Consider the following 26,453-nt stretch of genomic DNA (forward strand, 5'->3'; position numbering starts at 1 on the left):
TTTTGGTAACACTTTAGAATAACTATCCGTTATAACTAGTTAATAGACCATTAATAAACTGGTAGTTAACAAGTTATAAATGATTTATTAAACAAAAGTTATTAGTTTGTTAATTATAACTGTGCCTTATAGATGGCTAATAGATAACTTAAAAGCTGTTAGTTAACAAGTTGTAAAAGACTTCTTAACTGTATTTTAATGATTTAAAACTATACCTAATACATTAGTAATAGATCATGAACAAGCGCTTAGTAAATAACTTAATAAAGACTTGTTAAATATCAGTTAATAGTGAATATATATGTTATTGGGATGTTATTCTAAAGTTGCAGCTGTTTTTAATTTATTAACTGTTAGTAAATGAGGAATAGTTGCAACTTTAGAATAACGTCCCAATAACATACGCTTAACTAATATATTTACTCACACTTTACAGATCAGTTGTTCACCATATAATAACACTTGTAGAACTTTAATAAAATAAATTTTTATTTATTTTGTTTTCATGTTTAGCACTTCATTGGTTTGTATTCTTGTATACTGCTGTACTGCCATGTGATGGTTCAGTATGCGTGTTTCTATACATTAAACACAACGTTCAACATTTCATCTGTGGAGTTTCTTTGGTAAAACACAGCACACAGAAAAGCCTATAAGTAGAACAAGGTTAAGATACAAACATTTTATATTTTAATTATCACATCAAATTTCTGTAGCTTGAACTTGATCCATCCTTTTGCTGTTCTACAAAGTTTCCCTGGTATTAGTAGATGGTTAACAAACAATGAACAACTGATCTGTAAAGTGTGAGTAAATATATTAGTTAAGCATTAGTTATTAGCTTAAGCATGTTATTGGGACGTTATTCTAAAGGGGCAACTATTCCTCATTTACTAACAGTTAATAAATGAAAAATAGCCACAACTTTAGAATAACGTCCCAATAACATATATATACACTATTAACTAATACTTAACAAGTCTTTATTAAGTTATATACTAAGCGCTTGTTCATGATCTATTACTAATGTATTAGGTATAGTTTTAAATCATTAAAATACAGTTAAGAAGTCTTTTACAACTTGTTAACTAACAGCTTGTAAGTTATCTATTAGCAATCTATAAGGCACAGTTATAAATAATTAACAAACCTTTAACTTTTATTTAACAAGTCATTTATAACTTGTTAACTACCAGTTTATTAATGGTCTATTAACTAGTTATAACGGATAGTTATTCTAAAGTGTTACCTCTTTTTTTATCAGATTCATCAATTAATCAAAAGAATAATCAACAGATTTATAGATTATTAAAAAAATTGTTAGTTCCACCAGTATTAAATAGTTTGTCTATGTCTTCAATAGTCTTTTGCAATGCACATTTAAAAAAAATTAGTGATTTGCTTATGCGGTTTTCAAACATGAATCATCTTCTTTCTGTTGTAGAACATAAAAGTCATTCACGTATTCACCATTTTGTAAGGGAAGTCAATAACGTCTTGAATAGCATTTAAAGGTTAAATTATAATTTATTCACTTACTATCAGATTTTAAAATGAGCATGCAAAAAAGAACGTCAAGTTCGACATTACATGAGAATAAATAGACCTAAATGATGTCAGAAAATGAATGATGTTTTGCAAAAACTTTAATAAACTACGATAGCTGTGTTAGATTTAGGAAACACTGTGGCACTGTGCCATTGTGACAGTAAGCTTTTAATTTCATCTATCTGGGTGATCTTAATGTCTGTTTCACCGGAGAAATTCAGACACTGTGCCAACTTCGATGTGTCTTAAGTCTGCAGTGGCAGCAGAGGAGCTGCAAGGTGGAGATGTGACATATCTGTCTCTGTTTGACACCATCCAGATACTACCTTGTTACATATACAGTATACAGATTATATTTCAAAGTAGTATACAAATGAAAACACTTAGTGTGCTTATTTGTTTGTGACACACTCCAATGCACAACCACACTTCATACATTTTCGGTTTAGTCCCTTTATTAATCTAAGGTCGTCACAGCGGAATGAACCGCCAACTAATCTAGCAAATGTTTTATGCAGCTGATGCCCTTTCAGCTGCAACCCATAACTTGGAAACACCCATACACTCTCATTTACACTCATACACTACAGACATTTTTAGCTTACCCAATTCATCTATACCACATTTGGACTTGTGGGGGAACCCGGAGCACCCAGAGGAAACCCACACGAACGCAGGGAGAACATGCAAACTCGTCACAGAAATGCCAACTGACCCAGTCGAGGCTCGAACCAGTGACCCTCTTGCTGTGAGGCGACAGCACTACCTACGGGGCCACCTTGCCACTTTGTAAATATTTCAAATGCATATAACGTGTAAGAAAAAAGTAATGAAAGAGTACTCTATTTAAGTAAAAGTACAGTATTATTAAAATATTATTTGACTATTTCTACTCGAATGTAAACATTCAAGTACACATACAATACAAATAAGTGTACTTCTTTTCAAAAGAGATTACAGTGCTGTTTGTGTGTACATGGTGGCTGATAATGGACCAAAAAGAAAAACAAAACAGGATGTTTATTTCATATCTGTCAATCATTGATAAGATTAGTGATAGAGACAGTTGCGGTCACTTTGTCTTCGACCCAATACATGCAATCTCTAACAATGTGTCAGACCTGATCTCCACCCTCCAGCTCTTTAAACCTTCAAAATCATTAAAAAAAAAGTGAAGTATACAGTAGTGATGGGTCGTTCATGAACGATTTGTTCATTTTGAACGAATCTTCAATATGACTCGGGAACTACAAGTCCTCTCAGGAAGTGATTCGTTCATCCACGCGTGCACAAATTTGTGCAGGTGGTATCGTTCATTTCGAGTCTTTTGAGTCATTCATCGCGGAAAGGCAGAAGCTAATCATATAGTTCATCTTTCGAGTCCTCTATCGGGTTTGAGTCATTCGTTCCTCACGGGCCAATCATACGCGATTAGAGCCGGAAAAAGAATAGATCCATTTAACTCTCAAGTCATCGGGTTTGAGTCATTCTGTCACGTGATGAATGAACGAATCAAGAACTAGAAAACTCGAAAGGTGAACTAATGATCATGTCTCCTATCGATCAGACTGTGTACATTGGTTAAGATTATATGTGACTGTCAGTGTAGCGTGAATGAACCACTGACATTTGAAGACATGAAGAGCTGAGCTGAACAAAGAGACAACAATACCTTCACAGACAAAAGAGCAGGTAAACATTGAATTATTCTTTTCTCCTTCTTATATTATTATATGTATGACTTATTTGTCGTGTGATCAACCGTTTGGGCTAGTTGTAGATGTGTTTGGAAGCAATTCGTAACATTTTAGTGAGGTTTATTCATAAACTAATTTCGAGAGGATCACGTGCTTATGATTTATCACGGCCGGTCCCGTATTTTGCTATCTTCCAATCATATGAGCCCTAAGCTACTATAAATAACCACAGTTTCCAGCTCATTCTATCTTTGTTTGGAAGAAACCCCCCTCCTCCCCTTTTCTCCTCCTTTACCTCTGATTGGGCGGCACGGCGGCCCAGTGGTTAGCACTGCGAGCCCCACAGCTAGAACACTGCCGGCCCTGGTCCCTTAGGGCCGGTGGGTGTTTTTGGGAGGAGTTTGTATGTTCTCCCCTTGTCTGCATGGGTTTTCCCCGGGTTCTCCGATTTCCTCCCACCACCCAAAAACATTCAACACGTATAACAATTAAGCATTTGTCTAACCCCTCTGTTCAGTTCTGAGATCCACCGAGCTCTGCCAACGGGAGGAAGCCCCTTGAGCTCGGGGCTCTCTCCCGGGACAGCATGCCAAACAAGCTTTTATAAATCATCAGCTAAGTGTGAACTCTTGAAATAATATTTTGGCAAATTGAAGCAAATGAAAGAAATGACTCGAAAAAAGATTTGTTCATCTCGATGAACGAGACTCAAAGATCCGAGTCAGTAAAATAATCCGAACTTCCCATCACTAGTATACAGTGATTTAATAACATTTATACAGCACAACATTAACATCCTAAATAAAATAATGTAATTTTGCTGTCGTACTCTCTTTTTTTTGCGGATCAAAGACACAATTAGAGCATTTAAGATTTCTTTTTTCACAAACCATCAAACTTTGAATTGATCACTGTTTGTTTGTTAGATGTTTAAGTGAGGAAGAGAACTGGTCGAAGTGAGAGACCAGAACATGAAAAGGGAGAAAGAAAGCGCAGGTTAAAGAGGACAGCTGGCCGGGTAGAACACAGGGACATGTTGTGTTTTATCTCTCGGATGACAGTGTGTTTAGCCGCTTGCAGAGTGTGTGTTCATGTGAGGGTGACGCACACCAGATCCCTCAAGCTAATTGAGACTCCACTGAAACACAAACATGCACATAAACCTGGACAGAGAGAAATAGTATCCCTGTGACAACTAAACTCGTTAAATACAAAACGTATTTATGCAGCAACAATGTTTGTTTCAGAACAAGCATAGATCATAAAGGCTGTTGAATTACTTTGGTTTCAGTTGGATAATAAACAGGTTTAATGCAGGCGAGATCGCAGATAAGAGACAAGCACACATGAGAATAACCACAACTTTCACCAGCTGAACGGGGGGCAGTGGGTAGCACGTTTGCCTCACAGCAAGAAGGTTGCTGGTTTGAGCCTTGGCTGGGTCAGTTGGCGTTTCTGTGTGGAGTTTGCATGTTCTCACTGTGTTTAGGTAGGTTAAATTGTCTGGAGTGTGTTTGTGTAAATGAGTGTGCATGGATTTTTCCCAGTGATGGGTTGCGGCTGGAAGGGTATCCGCAGCATAAAACATGTGCTGGATAAGTTGGCGGTTCATTCTGTCGTGGCGACCCCTGATTAATAAAGGGACTAAGCCAAAAAGAAAATAAATGAATGAACAATTTCTTTCCACTTTTGAAATTTGCCAAGATGATCTGCTCTTGTTAATGTACATTTTCTTATTAACTTGTTAATGTTGTTCCCACGAATTTGTGTTGGAACAACATGAAGGAATTAAGTTAACTTATGGTTTCCACTAAGTGGTACGGTACGCTACAAGTCAGTTCGGTACGCATTTATGGCCATTTCCACTATTAAAGGGTACCTAAAAGCGAACTGTACTGTACCACTTTTTGCTCACCCTTTGGAAAGGGGAACCAACAGGCCCAAAGGGTACCATAAGGCGGAGCTAGATGTGCAGCTGAACGCTATTGGTTTACAGAGATACATCACTCACAGAAGCAGGAGAATGAAAACAAAGGAAGCGCCATTTTTAAATACACAGCCAAGACATTACACCGTAAAAATATACGCATATAATAACAAGCCATGGTCAACCCAACCTCAAACAAATTTTGTCTTCGTTTTGATGAACAGCCACAAAGCCAAGAAGAACAAAATCTGCTGTGTCCTGTTGTTGTTTTACGAGCCCGTCTAAAGTTACAAGCGGTTTCACTTTCTCCAAAGAGCTCACGATCGTGTCTATAATTGAAATAACAAACTTTTTGAGCTCATATTAATAATGTGTGTGTAATTATTAAAGTGCTTCTGACATCCGATCCTGTCAGAAACAGACAAATGCGAGAGTAAAGTGTGAAAAAAACAAAGGAAAAGCGGGAAAAAACAGCAGCAAATGATGCTTCTGCAACCTAAAACATGAACAAACTGCTTTTGTTTAACTATTATCATCGCCTTTTGGACTGTTATGAACTCGGAATGATGGAATTACTTTCTTACAACAGGCTACATGTGCTGGTGAAGATTAAAGACACATGAGAGGTTTGCACTGACTGTGGGCTATATTTCATGTTGTTTTGGACCCAAATAAGGACTAAATGTACGCTGTGTGTAGTTTTTCTGTAATAGGTAACATATCGGAGACTGTAGGGGTCTGTATGTGTTCATATATGCAGCATTTATTTTTTATTTTAGATAATTGCAGACATTACAGTATGCTATTTCGCATTATCATTGATCTGCAGTTATATTCAAATCCTGTTCATAGAAAGGTTAGTAATAAACATTTATACACAAGTATTTATGTGTATAAAGCGTTTGTTTTGTGAGAAGTGCTTCTCATATGATATGTAAAATACCCGTACAGTTTTACTCTGCCATTTCCTTGAGTAAAAATGACATCATCTAAAACTTTCTGTCGTACGCCACGCCCACAAAAAATGGTACACTTTTGGCAGAGGAAACGCAAGCTTTATAAAGGTGACCTGTACCATACCATACTGTACCTCTCAGTGTAAATGGGCCATTGCTTGTTTTTATGAATTTAAGTGGATTGAACATTAAGTTTTCCACACAAAAAAACTCAAGAATTGTTGTTTCACTTTATTTTAATAAGTAGTTTGAACAAACATCAACCATCGTTTTTGAGTGTGCGTGGGGCAGCATGAAAATTATAAAAATAAATCATAAAATGAAAAAACGTTGATTATGCACATAGTGTGCATTGTTTTCTCTCTATATTGTTGTATTAAGCTTCCTGTCTTTGTCAGTAAATAAACATGTCATTGCCCAACAGATTCATATTATTTCCAACCAACCAAAATTGCTTGAAAGCCCATCACAAGAGAGATCTTCTCAAAGATGACATGAAGTCAGCACAAGTGCCATATTACTGGGTACTTTGTGAACCACATTAAAAAATCCAGCTCATTTGCAAATTAGCATTGAGAAGTGTCGATTTTCACCAGGCTGTTCACAAATCTGTTCACTGTAACTAACAGATGGACACTTATATTTGTACCGGTGCCCACAAAGATTGCTCAGTTGCAGTTGTGCCAGTTCTGAAACAGACACGAACTTCATTATGTGCCGTTTGAATGTATGCGTGATATCTACAACAGCGGAATGAATTATCCAGCATATGTTTTACGCAGTGAATGCCCTTCCAGCCACAACCCAGTACTGGGAAACACCCATACACTCTCCCATTCAATCACGCACTCATACACAACAGCCAGTTTAGTTCAACCAGTTCACCCGTAACACATATCTTTAGACTGTGGACAGGAACCCGGATACTCAGGTAGGCTGTGGTGTTGACACGATGCTCAGTTGGTACTAATGAGCCCAAAGTGTGCACTAAAAATATCCCCCACACCATTACACCACCACCACCAGCCTGAACCGTTGAGACAACGCAGGATAGATCCATGCTTTCATGCTGTTGACGCCAAATTCTCACCTTACCATCGGAATTTTAACACGAGGAGTGACAAATGAGTTTGGATCCACATGCAGGTTTATTGGAGCTGTCAGACAAGCAATGGTCAACACGGGTGCAAACAGATGAACGTTGAACCAGTCTGGCCATTCTCCTCTGACCTATGGCATCAATAAGGCATGTGCACCCACAGAACTGCCACTCACTGGATATTCTTCTCATTTGCGGACCATTCTCTGTAAACCCTAGAAAAGTTTGTGCGTGAAAATCCCAGCAGATCAGCAGTTTCTGAAATACTCAGACCAGCCCGCCTGGCACCAACAATCATGCCACGTTCAAAGTCACTTAAATCACCTTTCTTTCCCATTCTGGCGCTCGGTTTAAACTGCAGCATATCATCTTGACCATGTCTACATGCCTAAATGCATTGAGTTGCTGCCATGTGATTGGCTGATTATAAATTTGCCTTAACGAGCAGTTGGACAGGTGTACCTAATAAAGTGGCCGGTGAGTATATATACACAATGCATCTTAAATCTGATGAGCTGTGAATTCTGTGCTCTCATATACAGTACAGATCCTGTAATCATAAAACAAGAGCAGATATGTAGACAGGACATTTATTTAGCTGCTTTGGCATAACAACACTTTTCATGTCTTGACAAAACACTTCTTGCATGATGACATCGCAGCCCAATTTAGATGTTCACATAGATATATACACTAGATATATCGCATAGGGACCCTTAGCATGCTTCAATAGAGCTGCCACATTGGTACAGTGCTCCCAGGACAAATGTCATTCAACCGCACTAGTCAAGACAGTGTTATTACGTGAAGATGCGGGACTTTAGCGCTGTCTACGGGTGTAGTAACGAGCAAACAAAGAAAACAAAGCACAAAGGCAGAACACTTCATAGGTAATATTACGTTTTTTTCTGTTTTTGTATGTTCTGAACTTTTGTGCTAATCAGGTAACGTTATTGATAATAACAGTCACTTACTGCATTCACCATACGGCAAGGCAGCTCCAACTCGCACTAAACACTCGGCTTATGCTAGTTTTGTTGAATAAAATCAGCAAACAATGCAAAAGAAATATGACAACGAGATGCTGCGCTGCCAGAAACTTGCATTATTGTCGGCTAACATTAGTGAAAGAGTCGTTCGGGGGATTCATTCACAAACGAATCGCTCCCTCCGTCAGTATGAGAAGTGAAAGCAGCAGAGGAGGTGTGTTTCAGGACATGATTACATCAAATTTAACAGGGAGGGTGGATAGTAAATTTCTGTACACACAAACACAAGCTTTTTGTCAGGAATGCCCGTGCGGTCACTGATCCATCAATGTAGAAAAGTGATGTAAAATTATAGTTTTCGTAATTAGAAAAAAAAAAATTACATACTAACATCCAGGAAAACTCCCGATCATAGATATATGTGTATATGTGTATATCTCTGACTTTGGATGGCCACAGTCCTCCACTGTACCTTGGTCCCGCATTCATTTCAAAGGAGCGCTACCCTGTAGCAAGATGGCGGCGCTATTGACACATTCCGTCCAATAGACAACAATAGGCCAGGCGACATCTAATGTATATATCTATGAGATGTTCACAGGAATCAAATAAAGACTATAAGTTAGCACTATGCTAATTTGTAACAGATCAATGTGGTTCAGTTACTGAATGTATTTGCAGCTCATAATCATTCTTTCTATTAGTAGACAATGACTTTAATATTAGCGGTGTCATTTCATGAGGGGAATGTTCCTTTAAATATAGATGATTTTTATTTAAGATTTCCTGAAGAACAAACTTTAGCTGTCCACACACACACACACAAATGCTTATTCTACAAGGTTTGTGTGCCAGTGTGTGCATGTGTTAACATGTTTACAAGCTTTGGTATGTGCATTAAATAGTGCTTCAAGTGGTGACAGCCCTATTTCAAATCAGAGGGTTACACTTAAAAGCATTCCTGGCAATCATTCGGTCTCTAGATCTCTTGTGACTCTTCATCTCTGAACAAACAGTGCACTTTCAATGCTGAAAGAGTGACAAGCATCATTGCCCATCATTACACTGCATCCCTTCAAGACACTATTACATTAACGTGAATTTACTTAAAGAGCAAACCAAATCAGAAATCACATGAGTGTAAACTCGAGTCTTTAATTTGAGACCTACCAACTCTCGTCTTTCTGCTTAAATTAGATGTTGCCCTTAGAATTTGACCAATATGAATACGCAAATACACACACTGGCAAAAGGACTTGTCTTGAGTATGTACTTTTTTTCTATTTTTTAGTCTTTAGGGACTTTTTTAAGGTAGTTGTTATTTAAGGAATGTGAACTTGACATAACTTGTCCCTCCCTTTTATTACATTGCACAACTGCAGCTGTTCAGGATCAAAAATCAAGGAACTAATTGAAGATTTGTTTTTTTTTCTAGGTTATACTCACAACATAACAAAGCATGTTCTTTTGAAGGGAAGTGAATGAACCGCTTATGAATGAACACACACTCATAAAAATGAATTAACGATTATAAATGATTATTTAAAGGTTCAGGACACCCCGGAGAACTTTTTTTTTATATTAACAGATGTGTGTGTGTTGAGCATCAGTTAAGACAATGTTAGCACCTGTCAGCTTTTTTAAAATTTTTTATTTATTTTATTTTTTTATTAGAATATGCAAAAATCATACAAATACAAGAAAACGTCAACAAATAACAAATACAAAGCAACGAAACAAAAACAAAACAAAAACAACAACAATATAGTCATGTACTGGTATGTGCGTGAGTGTGTGTGTGTGAGTGTGTGTATGCATGTAAAGGTAACTTGGTGGACAGGTCAGAGTACATACATAAGGAACAATAACAGTCAATAAATGAAGCAAGTGTCACAGATATAGATAAAACATATAGAAAGAAACCAGTTAGAGGTAGGGAGTAACAACAATGCTTATTAATGTATGATAGTAAAAATGAGAGTAAAAAGAAAGGACAACAGTAATAACTGACAACAATAATAATAAATCACAAGTGCTACACCAACTACTACTACAAAAAGTTACTTATATTACAACTACTACTGCTTTTACTACAGCCACAACCACGACTACTACTACTACAATGTCTACTAATACTGTTACTACTACAATGACTACCACTACTGATACTACTATAGCGTTTGCTACAACTAATACAACAACGTCTACTGCTACTACTGCTGCTACTACCACCACCACAATCACTTCTACTACATCTACATCAACAACATCTACTACTGATATTACTACACCAACAACGACTACTACTACTACTGTAACTACCACACCATTACTACTTCTGCTACTACTTACATGAACTACTACTTCAAAAATCTCCGTAACAATTACTCAATAACAATCGATACTATTACACTGTCTACTACTTCAACAACAACTACTACTACTACTACTACTACAACTACTACCGCTACAACTACAACAACTGCAACCTTAATAATGATAATGGTATAAATACTTGTAATAATGATAATGGAAAGATAACAGGACAAGTCAGAACAGTAATAATAATAATAATGATTTCAAAAAATAAAAGTAATACCATTTATGACAAAGGTGTACCTGTCAGCACCTGTCAGCTTTAATTGTGGGGAAAACTGGATAATTTTGAGCTTTTGTCAGCTCATTTCAGCTTCGGGGTTTAAAATTATTTTTGGGGCGGGATCAAAATCGGCGACGTAGCGCAGTACTGCAAGTGCAATGATGACGTGTCGGTTTCTCATTATTATTCATAGCGGAGTTTTCTTATCCTATGAGAAGAGCCGGTTGCTTAATTATTCATGAGACCTGCCAGACCTGCCAGTGTCAAGCCCGAGCTGAGAGACACGGAAACCACGGCACAGTATTTAGCCGTTCATGAAGGCTCATATGCGTTTGTTTCCATGATCCACGGGGTTTGTTGCATGTTTTCCCCCGCAATCTTGTCAGGGCAGATCATACAGCAAAGCTGTGTGCGTGCTGCTAGCATTTTTGTTGAGAGAGCAGCACGAGAATTAGAGAATGGTGGACGCTGTCTTTTATCAGGAGTTCGTTCACATTCAGACACATCGCCGTGCTGCTGTGTTCGCCTAAATCCTCCAGATTACCAGCAGGGTTAATGGTTAAAATAGACAGGAGAACTGCTGCACTGAGTCTGCTGGATATGGGGATTGAGGGAGAAGTCCACATTTATAGTGTTTACATGAACACACTTATATTTATAATTATATAAATTGTGGTTGTGTGTGTATGAAATTACGAATAACAAATGTAGCAGGGCATTAAATTACTGTTCATTTCTTTGCATTTTAACTTTGTAAACTATAAACTCATGCGTCTCCTCACGGTTTGTGTCTCATTTTGTGAGCTAACTGACAACAACAGTTGTTCGCTCACGTTCTCCCCTGCTGGCCACGCCCACTCCTGCCCGATGCTCGCGGAGCTCCACGCCCAATAATCATGCATCTTTTGAAAAAGTTCTCAAGTAGACTTTAACCGAAAGTGGGGGTGTCATGGCCCTTTAAAGGTGCAGTATGTCAGTTTGACACCCAGTGGTTGAACTAGGTATTGCACTCCTGGTTTAAAACACATGCAAGAGCAGGTTGCCAGATTGACGAGACACCAACAGCAGTGTGCCTGACTGTCGAGCCTAAAGGCTGATTTAAGGCTGATTTACAACGTGTTCTAAATTAAATCAACGGTACACAAAAGAACTTATACGTTCCATATTAAAAGGAGTTTTTGTTCTAACCAACAACTGAAATTTATATTTTAGAAATGGCTTCTATTTCTTACAGCAAATGACCACCTCAGGTACACCTCATGTGCTTTATTCAGTGTTAAATGCTAATAATGTCAGTTTGAATGCCATTTGACATGAGATTTATTGCCTTACTACTGAAAGCAGCAGCAGTTTACCCCAGATCTTGAAAATAAAATAAACCATTTGAAATTAAACTTTAGAACTGTGACTTGCTGAGCAAGCCAAGAAATCAGTGGTTCAGCATGTATATTTATTAATGTTAAAGAGGTTTAATATAAATAAATTTGATTATGAACCTTACCAATTTGTTGGAGTGCAGTGAGTGCACATACAGATATGGCTACTGAGAATGCGTGTTTCTGCACGCGCAGTACTGCAATTTGTCACTCGCAGTCACACGCTTGACTGCAGCTGTAAAGGCCGCCTTTTTAAAAAAAAAAAAATTCTGTGCTTAACACAATAGCCACCAGGTGGCACAAGGAACAACTGCTTTTCCATTGACTTAGCATGTTTACATGTAGATGCATGGTCAGCATGTGTGCGAGAGCGCTCGATTCAGCTCCCTTGATGCCTCGAGCGGCTGGGTTTCTTTATTTATTTTGGAGTTAATGTATACATAATTGTATTCACATATGAATACAACGGAAAGACATAAAATATGTGTCCACTTTTAAGGGCTCAACACAATTTCATAGATCTAGATAAAATAGCCTATATTGAAATCATTTATAGAAATACAAATATCGGATATAATAAAAATATTAAATAGACCAATATAAAACAAACAAAAGCTAGAATCATAAGATTTAATCATATACAGTATAATATAAATTAATTAAATAGTTTTAAGCCATTTAAAACTTTAATTTTACAAAGGCCTATCTGAAAAAAAGTTTTTAGATATTTTCTAAAAACAAAAAACAACGGAGTTTATAATTTTATTATTTTAAAATAAATATTGTTTATAATTTATTCTGTGCTTCTGGTTGTATTTAAAGCTCTGTCGTGTTCTGTCTAGTGTAAACTAGGGTTAGGTCGATCACAGATGGCCGATAGACATCATGATTCTGAGCCGGCATCGCGATCCACCGCCCCACCCCCTTTGCAGCAGCAACTCGCTCGCAAAAAATACACACTAAATCCTGGTTTATACGTCAGCGTCAAGTGATCGGCTTGACCCACAGTGCATGCAATGCGCACAGCCGTGCATTTATACTTCTGCTGGCTTTTTCTGTTGCTCTGCGATAACACTTCAGAAATGCTAGCTAGCAGTAGGTGTTTCTGTTCCTCTGTGTCGAGTTTCTTCGCTGGTGTTTTGTTTTTTCTGAACGCTACCTTAATGTACAAGTGGCTCAAAGTCGGCAGATGTGCAACTGTAATCATAAGGTAAACACAAAACAACAGTTTCTACCTGGAGCTCCTTCATGGGACTCGACACTTGTAAACACTCGCTGCATCTGGCTCACACCCACACTCGTCAGCGCTACCAAGCCGTCCAAACACAGAGCTTGCAATACGCATAGTTGCGAAGAGTAGTTACATTTTTTGAGAGAAGCGCGTCATCATCGCTGACGGTCACAGCTAGAGCTATGCGTCCACACGTAGGCTGCGCTGTAGCATACGTGTGCGTTTGACACAGAAGTATACATCAGTCTTAGGGCCCCATTTACACTAATATGTTTTAATTTCAAAATGACATTAGAACAAAAAGGATTCACGTCGTTTCATGTAGCATTTCGGAAGAAATCGTGCACAGTATAATGCTGAAAACACACATCACGTGACCAGACAGCAGGTCAGCAGGTGCTCCAGTGAGCAGTGCACATCGGACAGTTTATCAAGGATATACCGCTGGATCGCATCTCACTATAGTTGTTAAAACTGATATTAAATTAATCTAGTCTCTAGCTAATGACTCTTCGGTTGTACTTGTCACGCTTGTACTTAGTAATTTCAGTGAAAGCCTCAGATACTGTTGGTTGCTGTTGGTTGTGCACCTTTTTTACCAACCAAGTTTGTCGACGCCATTATAATGACACAGATCACTCTGCCTATTCATGCCAGAGTCCTGCAGAAAGCGTGATTGACAGGTGGTAATTTGTGTGTAACTTATCTTATCTTTTTTTATTTATGATTTGTTTATGGGTAAAACCAAGACCATGCGGGTCAGGTAGTTGAAACAGTAGGCTACAAATAATTCATTCATAATGAATTAATTCATTATTCATAAATAATGAATTCACCGCTGCCTACGATAACAATGCCATCATCCATCTCGATGTTTCACATTAGACATCATACGATGCCAAATTGGTCGACATCGCCCGACCCTAGTTAAAACAGCCAAATTGCTTATCACTGGCTGATTTTTGGGAATCAAAATCAGTAAGTGAGCACACAGTATGTACCTTGAAATTACCGAAGGCTTCAGGTCCCCAAGCCTCACCCCGCCACCTCCTCTCTGTCCCCCTCTATCTCTCTGGGAAGTAAACGTGGGAGAGTGAAAACAGGAAGCCCAGGCTACCGTGTGACTCAAACGCACCGCTGGTATTTTTAGCTGCGGCCCGGCAGTACCCCGGCCCTTGTTTCCTCCGGGGCCACCGGGAGGATACTACTGTCCGCTCCTCTGTCGGACCCCATGGGGAAATGAGGTCAAGCTAAGAAAGGGTCCTGTCAAGCCAGACAGCCTTTATATTGGTCCTGTCTGTCAATAGTGGCCTTAGTCCTGTGGCATTTTAAGGATATAAATACCAGACTGCTGGTGTGTGATCAGAACATGACACCAACATGACAATGGCCCAAATACAATGCAAGAACCTGATCTACATATTTAACGACAGCTTCACATCTGACTCATTTAATAAAATGACTCAAATTTAAAATGCTGTTTTATAATAGTCTTTTTAGAGTGGCATGGTGGCTCAGTGGTTAGCATTGTTGCCTCACAGCAAGAAGGTTGCTAGTTTAAGTCCTGCCTAGGCCAGTTGGCATTTCTGTGTGGAGTTTGCATGTTCTCCCCATTTTTGTGTCAGTTTCCCCCATAGTTTGAAGACATGCGATATAGGTAAATTTAATAAACTAAAGGGCGACACAGTGGCTCAGTGGTTAGCACAGTCACCTCACAGCAAGAAGGTTGCTGGTTTAAGTCCTGCCTAGGCCAATTGGCATTTCTGTGTGGAGTTTGCATGTTCTCCGCATTTTTGTGTCAATTTCCATCATAGTTTGAAGACATGCTATATAGGTGAATTTAATAAACTAAAGGGCGACACGATGGCTCAGTGGTTAGCACAGTCACCTCACAGCAAGAAGGTTGCTGGTTTAAGTCCTGCCTAGGCCAATTGGTATTTCTGTGTGAAGTTTGCATGTTCTCCCTATTTTTGCGTCAATTTCCCCCATAGTTTGAAGACATGCGATATAGGTGAATTTAATAAACTAAAGGACGACACGGTGGCTCAGTGGTTAGTACAGTCACCTCACAGCAAGAAGGTGGCTGGTTCGAGTCCAGGCTGGGTGAGATGGCAATTCTGTGTGGAGTTTGCATGGGTGCTCTGGTTTCACCTACAGTCCAAAGACATGCGCTATAGGTGAATTGAAAAAACGTTTGGCCATAGTGTATGTGTGTGAATAAGTATGTGTATGGATGTACTAGATTGCAGCACTAGATTGCAGATGGAAGGTCATCCGCTGAGTAAAACATATGCTGGATAAGTTGGCAACAAACTGCTGCATCTGAAAATTCCAAGCTTGTTGATGACAAATCTAAAACTAAAGTACAGTGTCATAGCATATGATTCAATAAGCCACTTAAAAAAACAGTACAAAAAAGAACTGTATATCTAATTGAGGTTAACTTTCCAGAAAACCCAATCCTTCAATTAGTGCCACTATCTACAATGTGTGTGGCAAAATTACTTGCTCCTGTATCGCTTTAAGAGTTTCAGAACAGCTTACCCACTCATTTCTTCTCAACAACATGCATTAATATTATTGTTTTGATATTATTTGAATGAATGAATTATCAAATGAACAAACAAATGAATGAACTAATAGGCATATGTATGAATAAGCAAACAAATGAATGATTCAACATCCTGAATGAATCAATCAATCAACATGCTGAATGAATGAACAAGCAAATAAATAAATAAATAAATGAGTAGAAATGCAAATAAACAAGATGAACAAACAACTAAATAAACTAACAAATTGAACCAAAATCAAATACACGTAATAACTGATTGAACTGATAAACAAACAAAAGATGTACATGAATGATCAAACAAACAAGCTGCTAAGCAAACTAACCAAGATTAACAAAACTAAAGTCTCGGTCAGATCACATGAATATGTCAGGATTTCAGCATGATTTCTTTGACCTAGGGTGTTGTGGGGATTCGTAAACAACAAATGGGCTTCATGACAAAAGATTCAATGACAGCGGTGAAGTGTGCAAGACAAACACAAACTGTGCAAATACTGCAAAAAGACATTTACTTACACTAACAGAACAACAAATATGATGCACATAAACTGTCAGCAAAGTGAAAACTACTGTCACAGACATCTATACGCAAAAAAAGAACAATTAAAGGGGTGGTCCACAATGTTTTTTTTTAAGGTTTGATTATGTTTATGGGGTGCAAAACAATGTGTTTGTGATTCATTTGTAAAAAATCACGTTATTTGTTCACATATCTTACCATCATTTTACACAGCTACTGAACTAACATGCAAATGACCATTATATTTCCTGCATGGTTCCTCCTTTAGGGCCCGCCCTCAAAGGGCTCTGATTAGTCAGCAAACCTAATATGTTGTGATTGGTGGATCGGCTTCACATCACCAGGAAACGTCATGCCTCCAACCTAGGCTCATTCTGGAAACGTAGCCTCACGGACGTTTCTGGTGACCATGAAATACGTCCCGGGAGGTACGTAGTTGTGCAGTTTTTGTTTTCAGGAATCCGCAAGAGGCCGCTAAGCGCGTTTTTCCGCATCTGCAACGCCTCTTGCGAGCGCGCTGATCTCGCGTAAAAAGCCGCAGGAGGACGCTGTCGAGCGACCGTCTGTCCAACTGACCGACTGACTGGGTGGCTGCCCTCCTCCTCCTTCTTCCCTAAATCCAAGGGACAATTTACGAAAGCCGTGCGGAAAAAGAAAAGCCCTCGTTCGATTATGAAAGCGTTTTTCGGATTTCGCCACATTCTCGCCCTGTTACAAACTCATTTACTTTATTTTTTGGACTCTGTTTTTTGTCCTACCTCATTTCTGGAACCGCTCTTCCCTGAACTCGAACCCGGACTCGAACGCCGCCGACGTAACACAACAAGCTAACCGGACAAACAGGTTGCGGCGGTCTCCAAAATGCAGAAAGCCAAATGCAGCCATACATACCTCCGGCCAAGTAAATCGCGGTCTCCAGAAACGTCCAGAGGGCTACTTTTTGGTTGCATGCCTTGGCTTGGGTTGCATGCCTCTCTTGCATGCTCTCTGTCAGACTGTTATGGCAAGCCATTTTAGCATTAAGTGCCCCTTGCTGTATAATATTTATGAATAGTCAGAATAAAGGTTTCAATGCTAAAACGGCTAGTCATAGACTGTAAATAATATCATTGAGGCCCATGGTTTCCGCTACATTGTACATCCACATACAATGTTTAGAATGAGATGCTGTAATGCAGCCATGGCGGGGTAAATTTTGTTGTGGCACCCGGTCATGGCTACATTACAGCATCTCCTTCAAAACATTCAGTCGTGTTTTTTTTTATAGCGGGTTATAATTGTACCAAAACTTAATAAAAGGTAAGTGAATTATAACAGTGCAGACTTTTCTGTAATCGTAGTAGTGCTGTGCGCTATTCGTTTAACCCTTTAAGGTTACATGCTGACTGACTGACTGACAGGTGCGTGATGCTAAGGCTATCAAACATGATATAATTTGACATAATTTCCATGATTATACTTTATAGATAAAGGTCTAGGGCTCTGCATATTTCGACTTTATCTTGCTGGAGTTTATAGCTGTTTTACTTTACTTCAGGACGCATTAATACCGCTCTGTAGGTCTATTGGAGACATTCATAAATATTCCTAGCAAATCTAATAAATGTTAGAGACATACTCGTTACATAAACGCACTAAAATGCACTGCAGCAACTTTTATTTGAGAGTGCACTAGAAAATCTGCACTTGAGCTGCGTATATTTGAAGGCGTGCAAAAGGTTTTGTGCAGGAACAGAGGAAATCAGCGCGCAAGCAAAGAAATTGGCATGCTCGTTTTACATGAATGCTATCTCGACTTGGTATACTGCGATCAAGACATTTGTCAAGCTAACTCTGTAAAAGCCAATGTCTCCCTTTGCATTGAAGTTTGAGCGTCTTACATTCAGAAATGTTGTTTTTGTTTACACAGGAACATTACAAATCAACTAAAGTTTAAAATATGATATCATAGTGGACCGAACCTTTAATAAGCCAAACCACGTGGACTGGTTGATTTGCAGCTCTGCTTGCTCTGACGAGTGCTACTGAGATCACACGGTTTTCATAGCGAAAGTGAGATGCTTTTCAGAATGAAAGAGAAAGTTGTTCTGCTACAGAAGCAGGTTTTACATTTTTTTCAAACTGATTTTTATAATTTTTTATTTTTTTTTATTATTATTGAATATTTAAAAATGTTCAAGATTATCTCTTCTTAAGTGTTTCACACTGATACTTAATACTAATTATGTATATCAATTATTCACCTTCATAAAAATGTTCAACTCCTGTCTCTGTCCTACAATATAATTAGTAATTTTATAATCATTTTTTTTTAATTGGTAAAAAAAAATGGATGAATGTCAAAACATTTTCTCCTAGATCACATGAATGCAGCTGGGTCACAAAGTACCTTTGTGCAACAAGAATTATCACAATTGCACACTTCACACATGCAGTGGCTTGTAGATGAAGACACACTAATCTGCCTTTCTGGTTAAAGCTTGAGGCATACATGTAGCCATTTAAAACATCTCAAGGGGAAAATGTAGTTTCTTACTCTGATACTTTCTCATCCTCTAATTTACTTGGAGCTTTGAGTGAGAAAATAGTGAGTGTGTACCAGAGTAACCCCATTTCCTAAAGTATCAGGTCACGCTTTCAAATCAAGTTGCTCTTCTAAGACAAGGATACACTTAAAGACTCTTGCTGTGTGCACAATTCTGGAAGCATTTTGAGGTGTTGTAGTAGTAACTTGTTTGCATTACAAAGGTATGAGCAGTGTTTGGGGTCTGCACACCCCAAAATCAATATCATTTACTCCCTTGTTTACTCCCTCAAGTCATTTCAAATCAATAAGAAGTTTGTTTTATTTGTCTTCAGAAGCCAAATAAAGATTTTTTTTTTCATATTTTGTCATATTTGACATGTCTGTTCCGATTAAAGACAATATATAAAGTTACCAGGTGTAACCGGGCCTATAGTGATCAAGTTCCAAACAATGGTTACAGCCAAAAGTGAAGATTTGGGTCATTTATTTACAACTAAATTGTGTTATTGTATAATTTATATCTGCAATATCTATCCCTCTATCTTACCAGAAGTATATAATGAAATGATGATGATATGTTTGCTACAATACACGTCAAGTGTTATATTTTATTATGATGTAGACAGCTAATATACAGCTATCATATTATATATAAAAAATGGCAATTATTATGCATGTCTCATATTTCTTATTTTATTATTTTCAATCGCTAATGCTACTACAAAAAAAAGTGTGCAGTAGAGTGTGTTTGTATTTCTATATTGACAAACTCTCATTCAATTTCACAAAAAAATAATAATAAAAATAAATGATGACAGAACTTTTGGTGGTTGAACTAACCCTTTATAGGTGCCCTATAAAGAAAATCTTGGTATATCTAGATACTAATAGTTGAACAATATGAGATCAGTATATGGAAATGCCCATACTGTAAGCCTCAGACACCAATGTTTCCTCATTCTCATGAAAAAATCACAAGTGTAAAACCCTTTTATTTTAAAAACGGGAGACGCAGATTGTTTATTTTGCATTACTGAGCATCAATTACATATGTTCAAACTCAAAGTGTCATGCTGTGTTTACACCAGATGCGGAACGCGTGGATAAATCGCACTTTTTGCGTGTAAATAGCCGCGTGAACATTTGAGTTTACTCGCTTCATTCCCACGTCAAACCCGCTTCATTTGCGCATCAAATCCGATTCATTCGCGCGTCAAATTCACTTCAGAACATACGCAGATTCTCGTGATGGGCAGGGCTTCTGTCTGCCCGGTGACTCTAGCTTCGTTGCTAAATGGCTAACATGAATTTTACAGCCTGATCTCACGAGAAAACGTAAGTATTTTACGTTTTGGCAGTTTAGTGGCTAATTCGTACGAGTTCAGTCGTAAGAAAATGTACGATTTTAAAAAGGAGGCGTGGCACCTAACCCCACCCCTAAACCCAACCGTCATTGGGGGATACGCAAATCGTACTAAAATGTACAAATTAGATCGTACGAATTTGTACGAATTAGCCACTAAATGAAAAAGTTACGAATTGTCGTGAGATTGTGTTGGAATTTTATTAAGAAAATAACAGTGTTTGTGTGCTTTTTGAAGGTTGAAAAACAGCGTTGATATGTTTAGGGCCGTGTCTGAGTCCACTACATCCATTAAGAGGTGCGTTCAGCTCTATGAGCTCAAAATCTCCTCCAGAAACTTAACATGGATGATGGAGGCTTTCGGCGGTGCTTCTGACTGAGCCAAGCCCAGTTTGATGCACTGTTGTTGGTGTCAGCTAGGGGATTTCCTACAGGACACCAACAACAGGCGTACGTCACAATCATGCCCCCACAAGAGTAAGCTCCTGATTGGTTAACGCGGCGCGATTGTCCGCATAAGTTCAGATTTTTGAACTCGAGCGATTCACGTGAAACGCTCGTTAAGCGCGTCAAACTTGCAAACCGCTCAATTCAGGCTGGGCCATTCGCGCGTATCACACCATTCGCATTTTTTTGTTTGCATTGACTTAACATGTAAATCACTCAAGTCGTGCTTGACGCGCGTTCCGCGTCTGGTGTGAACGCAGCATCAGGATGCAAAATGCAGGACCTACAGATGTAATATAATGTAATGTAATGTAATATTTATTTATATAGTGCATTTATATCTTACATCAGCTCCACCCTGAAGAGGCATAAGGTAAGTTTAATTGTATATTTTGTCAATTTATCGAGTTTATAGTGAAATTTAATTAAATTTGATGTGTTCAACAAACACATGTAGACTGCTGAATTGTGCCGATCACTCAGCTCAACAGTTATCTGTTCATGCAGAGGTTTCTATAAATTTCTGACTGTGTTTTCATTGACAATATACCCTTAAAAATGTAACAACTGTCTGTGTGTGTAAGAGCTAAAGCGGAGCTCATTAATATTCACAACCATTCCAAATATGGTCAATATGCACCTTCTGATTCCAATGGTGTTTAATAGTGTATTAAATGAGCATATAAAGGATTTCTAGAGATTTTTGAACTTGCCTAAGCTACTATGCCTACTATGTAGATATCAAAGAACATTTTAACTTATTGAACCAATGCAGTATATGACAACTTTAACCAAACATAATTTCAGAAGCAAAAATGTAATCTTGGTGTGTGGAATCATTCCAACTTTTAACTTATTTTAAAATGTATACAGCCTTCGCACCTCCATCTGGCCCCACCATGCAGCTCTGGCTTAAATGGGCTGCCTGGGATGAACAACATTACACTGACATGCCCTTTAGAACAAAATAAGCCAACAATGTGCAAGTGTGGGCACGAATAAGGAGATGTCTTTAAAATAGGTGTGAGTATGTATGTGTGTGTGTACAGGGTTCATGGGAAAATGGGTAACTGAGTAATTTTTTTAGCCTGACCAAACCTATCACACACAAATTACTTCCAACTTACGCAAGATCTCCCCATGAGCCAAGCCAAAGCCTACCTCTGTGCACATCTGTCACACAGACTAATGCTCTTTTTCTCTTCATACACTATCAGGCACTTGCCTGTCTTGACAGATACTCACTCTGACACTCACAGACATGCTCTGCCAGAAAACCTGCTTGCCTGAGTAACTCAAAGCTTGGGCAGACTTGCACAAAATATTTGTGTTTCACTTAAAAGAAGAGTTCACCTAAAACTGAAAATTCTGTCATCATTCATGAGTCACAAACCTGTTTGAGTTTATTTTTTGTAGAACATAAAATAAGATATTTTGAACCATCACTTGTAACCATTACCTTCCAAAGAATTTGTTTTCCTATTATGGAAGACAAGGGTTACAGGTTTCTTACATTTTTCAAAATAATTTATTTTGTTTTAAAAGAAAAAGCCTCATAAAGATCTGAAACTACCTGAGAAAGAGTTAATAGTGAATTTATTTTAATTTTGGAGTGAACTATACTGTATCTGCAGTGGGACGTTTCACTCTCTACTGTAGCTAACTAGAAAACAACTGTTTGCTCTTCAAGCAAAAATCCTAGACTATAAGCTTTCTGTAATGAGTAAGCATATAATGTGTTGTTTACCTTTATTTATTCAATAAGCAAATCTTAAAAAGCTAAGCAATTCATATTTTACCATACATACCACTGAAGTCAGAATTACTAGCCCCCTTAAAAGTTTTTTTCTTTTTTAAATATTTCCCAAATAATGTTTTACAGATTCAGGAAATTTTTCCCAGAGATGGGTTGCGACTGGAAGGGCATCCGCTGTGTAAAAACTTGCTGGATAAGTTGGCGGTTCATTCCGCTGTGGCGACCCTGGATTAATAAAGGGTCTGGATTAATAAGCCGACAAGAAAATGAATGAATGAATTCAGGAAATTTTCACAGTATGATTATATTTTTTCTTCTTGAGAAAGTCTTATTTGTTTTATTTTGGCTAGAATGAAAGCAGCTTTGATTTTTTTAAAAAAACATTTTAAGGTCAAAATTATGAGCCCCTTTTTTTTCAATAGTCTACAGAACAAACCATCGATATACAATAACTTGCCTAATTACCCTAACCAGCCAAGTTAACCTAATTAACCTAGTTAAGCCTTTAAATGTCACTTTAAGCTGTATAGAAGTGTCTTGAAAAATATCAAGCAAAATATTATTTACTGTAATCATGGCAAAGATAAAATAAATCAGTTATTAGAAATTTATTATTTTAATTATTATGTTTAGAAATGTGTTGAAAAAATCTTCTCTCTGTTAAACCAAAATTGGTGAAAAAATAAATAGGGGGGACTAGTATTTCAGGGGGCTAATATTTCTGAGTTCAACTGTATATCTTAAAGGGGCTAATAATTTCGACCTTAAAATGTTTTTTTTTTTTTTTGCTTTTTTCCTAGCCAAAATAAAACAAATAAGACTTTCTCCAAAAGAAAACATATTATCAGACATACTGTGAAAAATTCCTTGCTCTTTTGAACATAATTTGGGAAATATTTAAAAAAGAAAAATTAATTAAAAGCAGGGCTAATAATTATATTAATAATATACAGGAGGTCACCTTTCAAACAAATTCAGTGGCACAAAGCTCTGATGTTTAGTAGTTTTATAAATTAGAGATCCTAATGGCCCCAAGTATATAGACCGCAACATAGGACTGGTGCAACCGGCCCTTGGTTAATTGTTTGCACTGTCATTACCAACCCCAAGCAGGATTTACTTTGTGAGCACTACTTACGAAGTCCTTAGCTTTTCATGTGTCAACAAACTAAAGACATAGACAGAAAACTATCAGCTCCTCAAAAGCTTGAACTAAAAGCAGATTTTGCTGAAGCTTATATTTCAACTCACATTTGAGGCAAGGTCCCTGTAAACCTGAGCATAAATAGATCAGATTAAGAAGGACTGATTATCCATATTGTTTATGCTTGTCTTTAAATTCAAGAAGTCACACTTAGCTCATAATTTAAACATAGCTAGTTTGGCATGCTGTCCCGGGAGAAAGTCCTGAGCTCAAGGGATCCTCAGGCCCAGGGTTCCTTCCCTTTCGCAGGGTGAGGAGAGATTGAGTTTAGGTCTATCTCATAACTCCCCCGCTGCTGAGGCTAAGGTGAACATCCTGATAGTGAGACATTTAGAAAAAAGACTTTGCGTATGATATAGAGCACATTTAGACATTAGGAGGAAACTGTGGAACCCAGGAGAAACCCACACAAACACGGGGAGAACATGCAAACTCCGCACAGGACCCAGCGCCATTGGTATATGGCATGCTGCCCATTCTGGATAAAGGTGGAACAAGGGGAGGAGGGGGGTTTCTTCCAGATGAAGATAGTTGTAGAAAGAAAATGTGGATATATATATATATATATATATAGTGACTTGAGATCATTTGATTGGAGGATTGTGATTACCTACTGTGAGCCAGCTGGGTCAATCTTGACCATGTGCTCCTCTCAAAATTAGTTTAATATTAAACTTCACTTTAAAAAAAAAAAAAGGGGGGGGGGTGTAAGCTTGGGCGGTATCCAAATTTTAATACAGTCAAACCTCCTCCCTATTTTAACCTGGTATCCGGTATTACTGTGCATAAATTATGACGTACGGCTCAGACAGCGTCACCAAACTGTTGGCTTGTGCCTAAACCATTCAGAAACTGAATACCGTACATGCAACCTTAGGTTCATGGTCACCTCTTTGTCTTGTTCGCTCGCTCGGGAGCTATATTGTTAGACCACGTGCTCGCTCTCTTTCAAATTATACCAGTTACCAACCGCTCCCGTGCTTTATTTGCAAACTAATTCAGACACCACATGAAATCTGGTCGGATCCAGCGGTACAGCAGCGGTAGAGCTGCACGATTCTGGCTAAAATGAGAATCGCGATTTTTTGCTTAAAATAAAGATCACGATTTTCTCACGATTCTGTAGATGTAAAATAAAGGTATGGCCAAAACAAACATATGGCACAACATCGATAATAATATTATGTGTAGGTCTACTGGTTTTTATAAATAATTCTATTCTACTTTTAATAATTATGATGTTGAAATATTATGTTTGAGATATATGCTTGCAATCTGTCACATTAGACAAATTTATTCTCTGGTAAAAGACATTTGCCATTATTAGATTATATTCAACATTGTATAGGCTAGAATAGTTATACTGACATTGTAAACATTTATTTTCATGCACAACTGTGGGTTCACTATGAAAGAAAAAACATTTCAAATGCTTGCTGTAATCATAATGCGATATGATCATTTAAATGAAGTGCACACTTTTGGTTTAATTTTGACTGCTGAACGCTTGTTTATACTTTGCGCGCGGCTCCCAAACGATCACTCTGTGCCACAAATAGAATATTATTTACAACTGTATTACCTGTTACTCGCAACATATGCAGGTACTGTTCACTAAAGTAGACGCACGCTTTCTATAACAGCACATGGTCATCAGCTCATGTCACATGTGATTTTCCCGGCCGCGAAAACATCATTATATTAAGACAAAAATGACATTATTAGGTGAATTATACCTTACAAGTACATTATGTGACTCATTCAACATCATTTGGAGGTGTCAATGTCACTGAGCAACGTGTGTGAAACAATAAAAAGACTCGTGCAGCCGCCTTTTCTTCTCTCCTGAACTTGAAAAAATGATTGGCAGAATCGTAGAAATGCTGGATTAAGATCGTCTAGGGGGTCGAATCAAGATCGCGATCTTTTAACGATTAATTGTGCAGCTCTAAGCAGCGGGAATGCAGACCTCTCGTATTTACCACGTCTCCCTTCTCGTTCGGTCAAAACCAGAAATACTGTCAAATTGCAGGTCACTTTGTGCGCGACTCGCCATCTTACCTCACCCTTCTACCTCTCTCTCTCACTCTCTTTCTCTCTTTCCTCAACACTGTCCCGTGATGACAATCAAGCATACGCATTTGTAGGCATTAAATAAATAATATTTATTATTTAATACTTGTCTCCTATTTAAGTGCATTGTTTTTATGATGGTATAACAGTATTGAAACTGACACCGTTGCTATTTTTAGATCCCGTGGTATACCATATTACCGTATTACCGCACAAGCCTAAGAGGGGGGGCAAATTTGTAGCAGTCCAAACTAAGATGGTAACATAAAGGCAAGCGATTAGTGGCGCAGCACTTTTTAACACCACAACAGAGCTTATGACAGCACATTAATAATTCATATCTCCGTCTGTTTAGGCCTACAAAGAGCAGAGCAGATTCCAGGGACGCTCTGAGCCTATGGCCAAGTCAAGTCACAGGCACACCTGCCTATCAAGGGCCTTAAAGGGACCAAGAAGTTCTACATATTCAACAATGATATTTAACAGTAAACAAACCCACTAACCATCAATCATACCGAAGGCTATGATATCATTAGACTGTTCATTGATGTTTTAGTATTCTATTA

General features: G+C 38.1%; 1 protein-coding gene and 1 long non-coding RNA gene across 2 annotated transcripts in view; both read right to left on the minus strand.

Moving 5' to 3' along the window:
- Nucleotides 1-26,453, minus strand: part of prkceb (protein kinase C, epsilon b) — a 148,736-nt gene that overhangs the window by 114,937 nt on the left and 7,346 nt on the right. The gene's annotated exons all lie outside the window — the stretch shown is intronic.
- LOC147840990 (uncharacterized) lies at nt 8,144-12,871 on the minus strand. The gene is made up of 3 exons (XR_015505696.1): nt 11,115-12,871; nt 10,846-11,060; nt 8,144-9,844 (listed from the first exon to the last, which is right to left on the minus strand). It is a non-coding gene; the product is annotated as an uncharacterized LOC147840990 (long non-coding RNA).

The sequence above is a fragment of the Danio rerio genome, chromosome 13 (genome assembly GCF_052040795.2).
Source record: "Danio rerio strain M-AB ecotype USA chromosome 13, GRCz13ab, whole genome shotgun sequence".
NCBI lineage: Eukaryota > Metazoa > Chordata > Actinopteri > Cypriniformes > Danionidae > Danio > Danio rerio.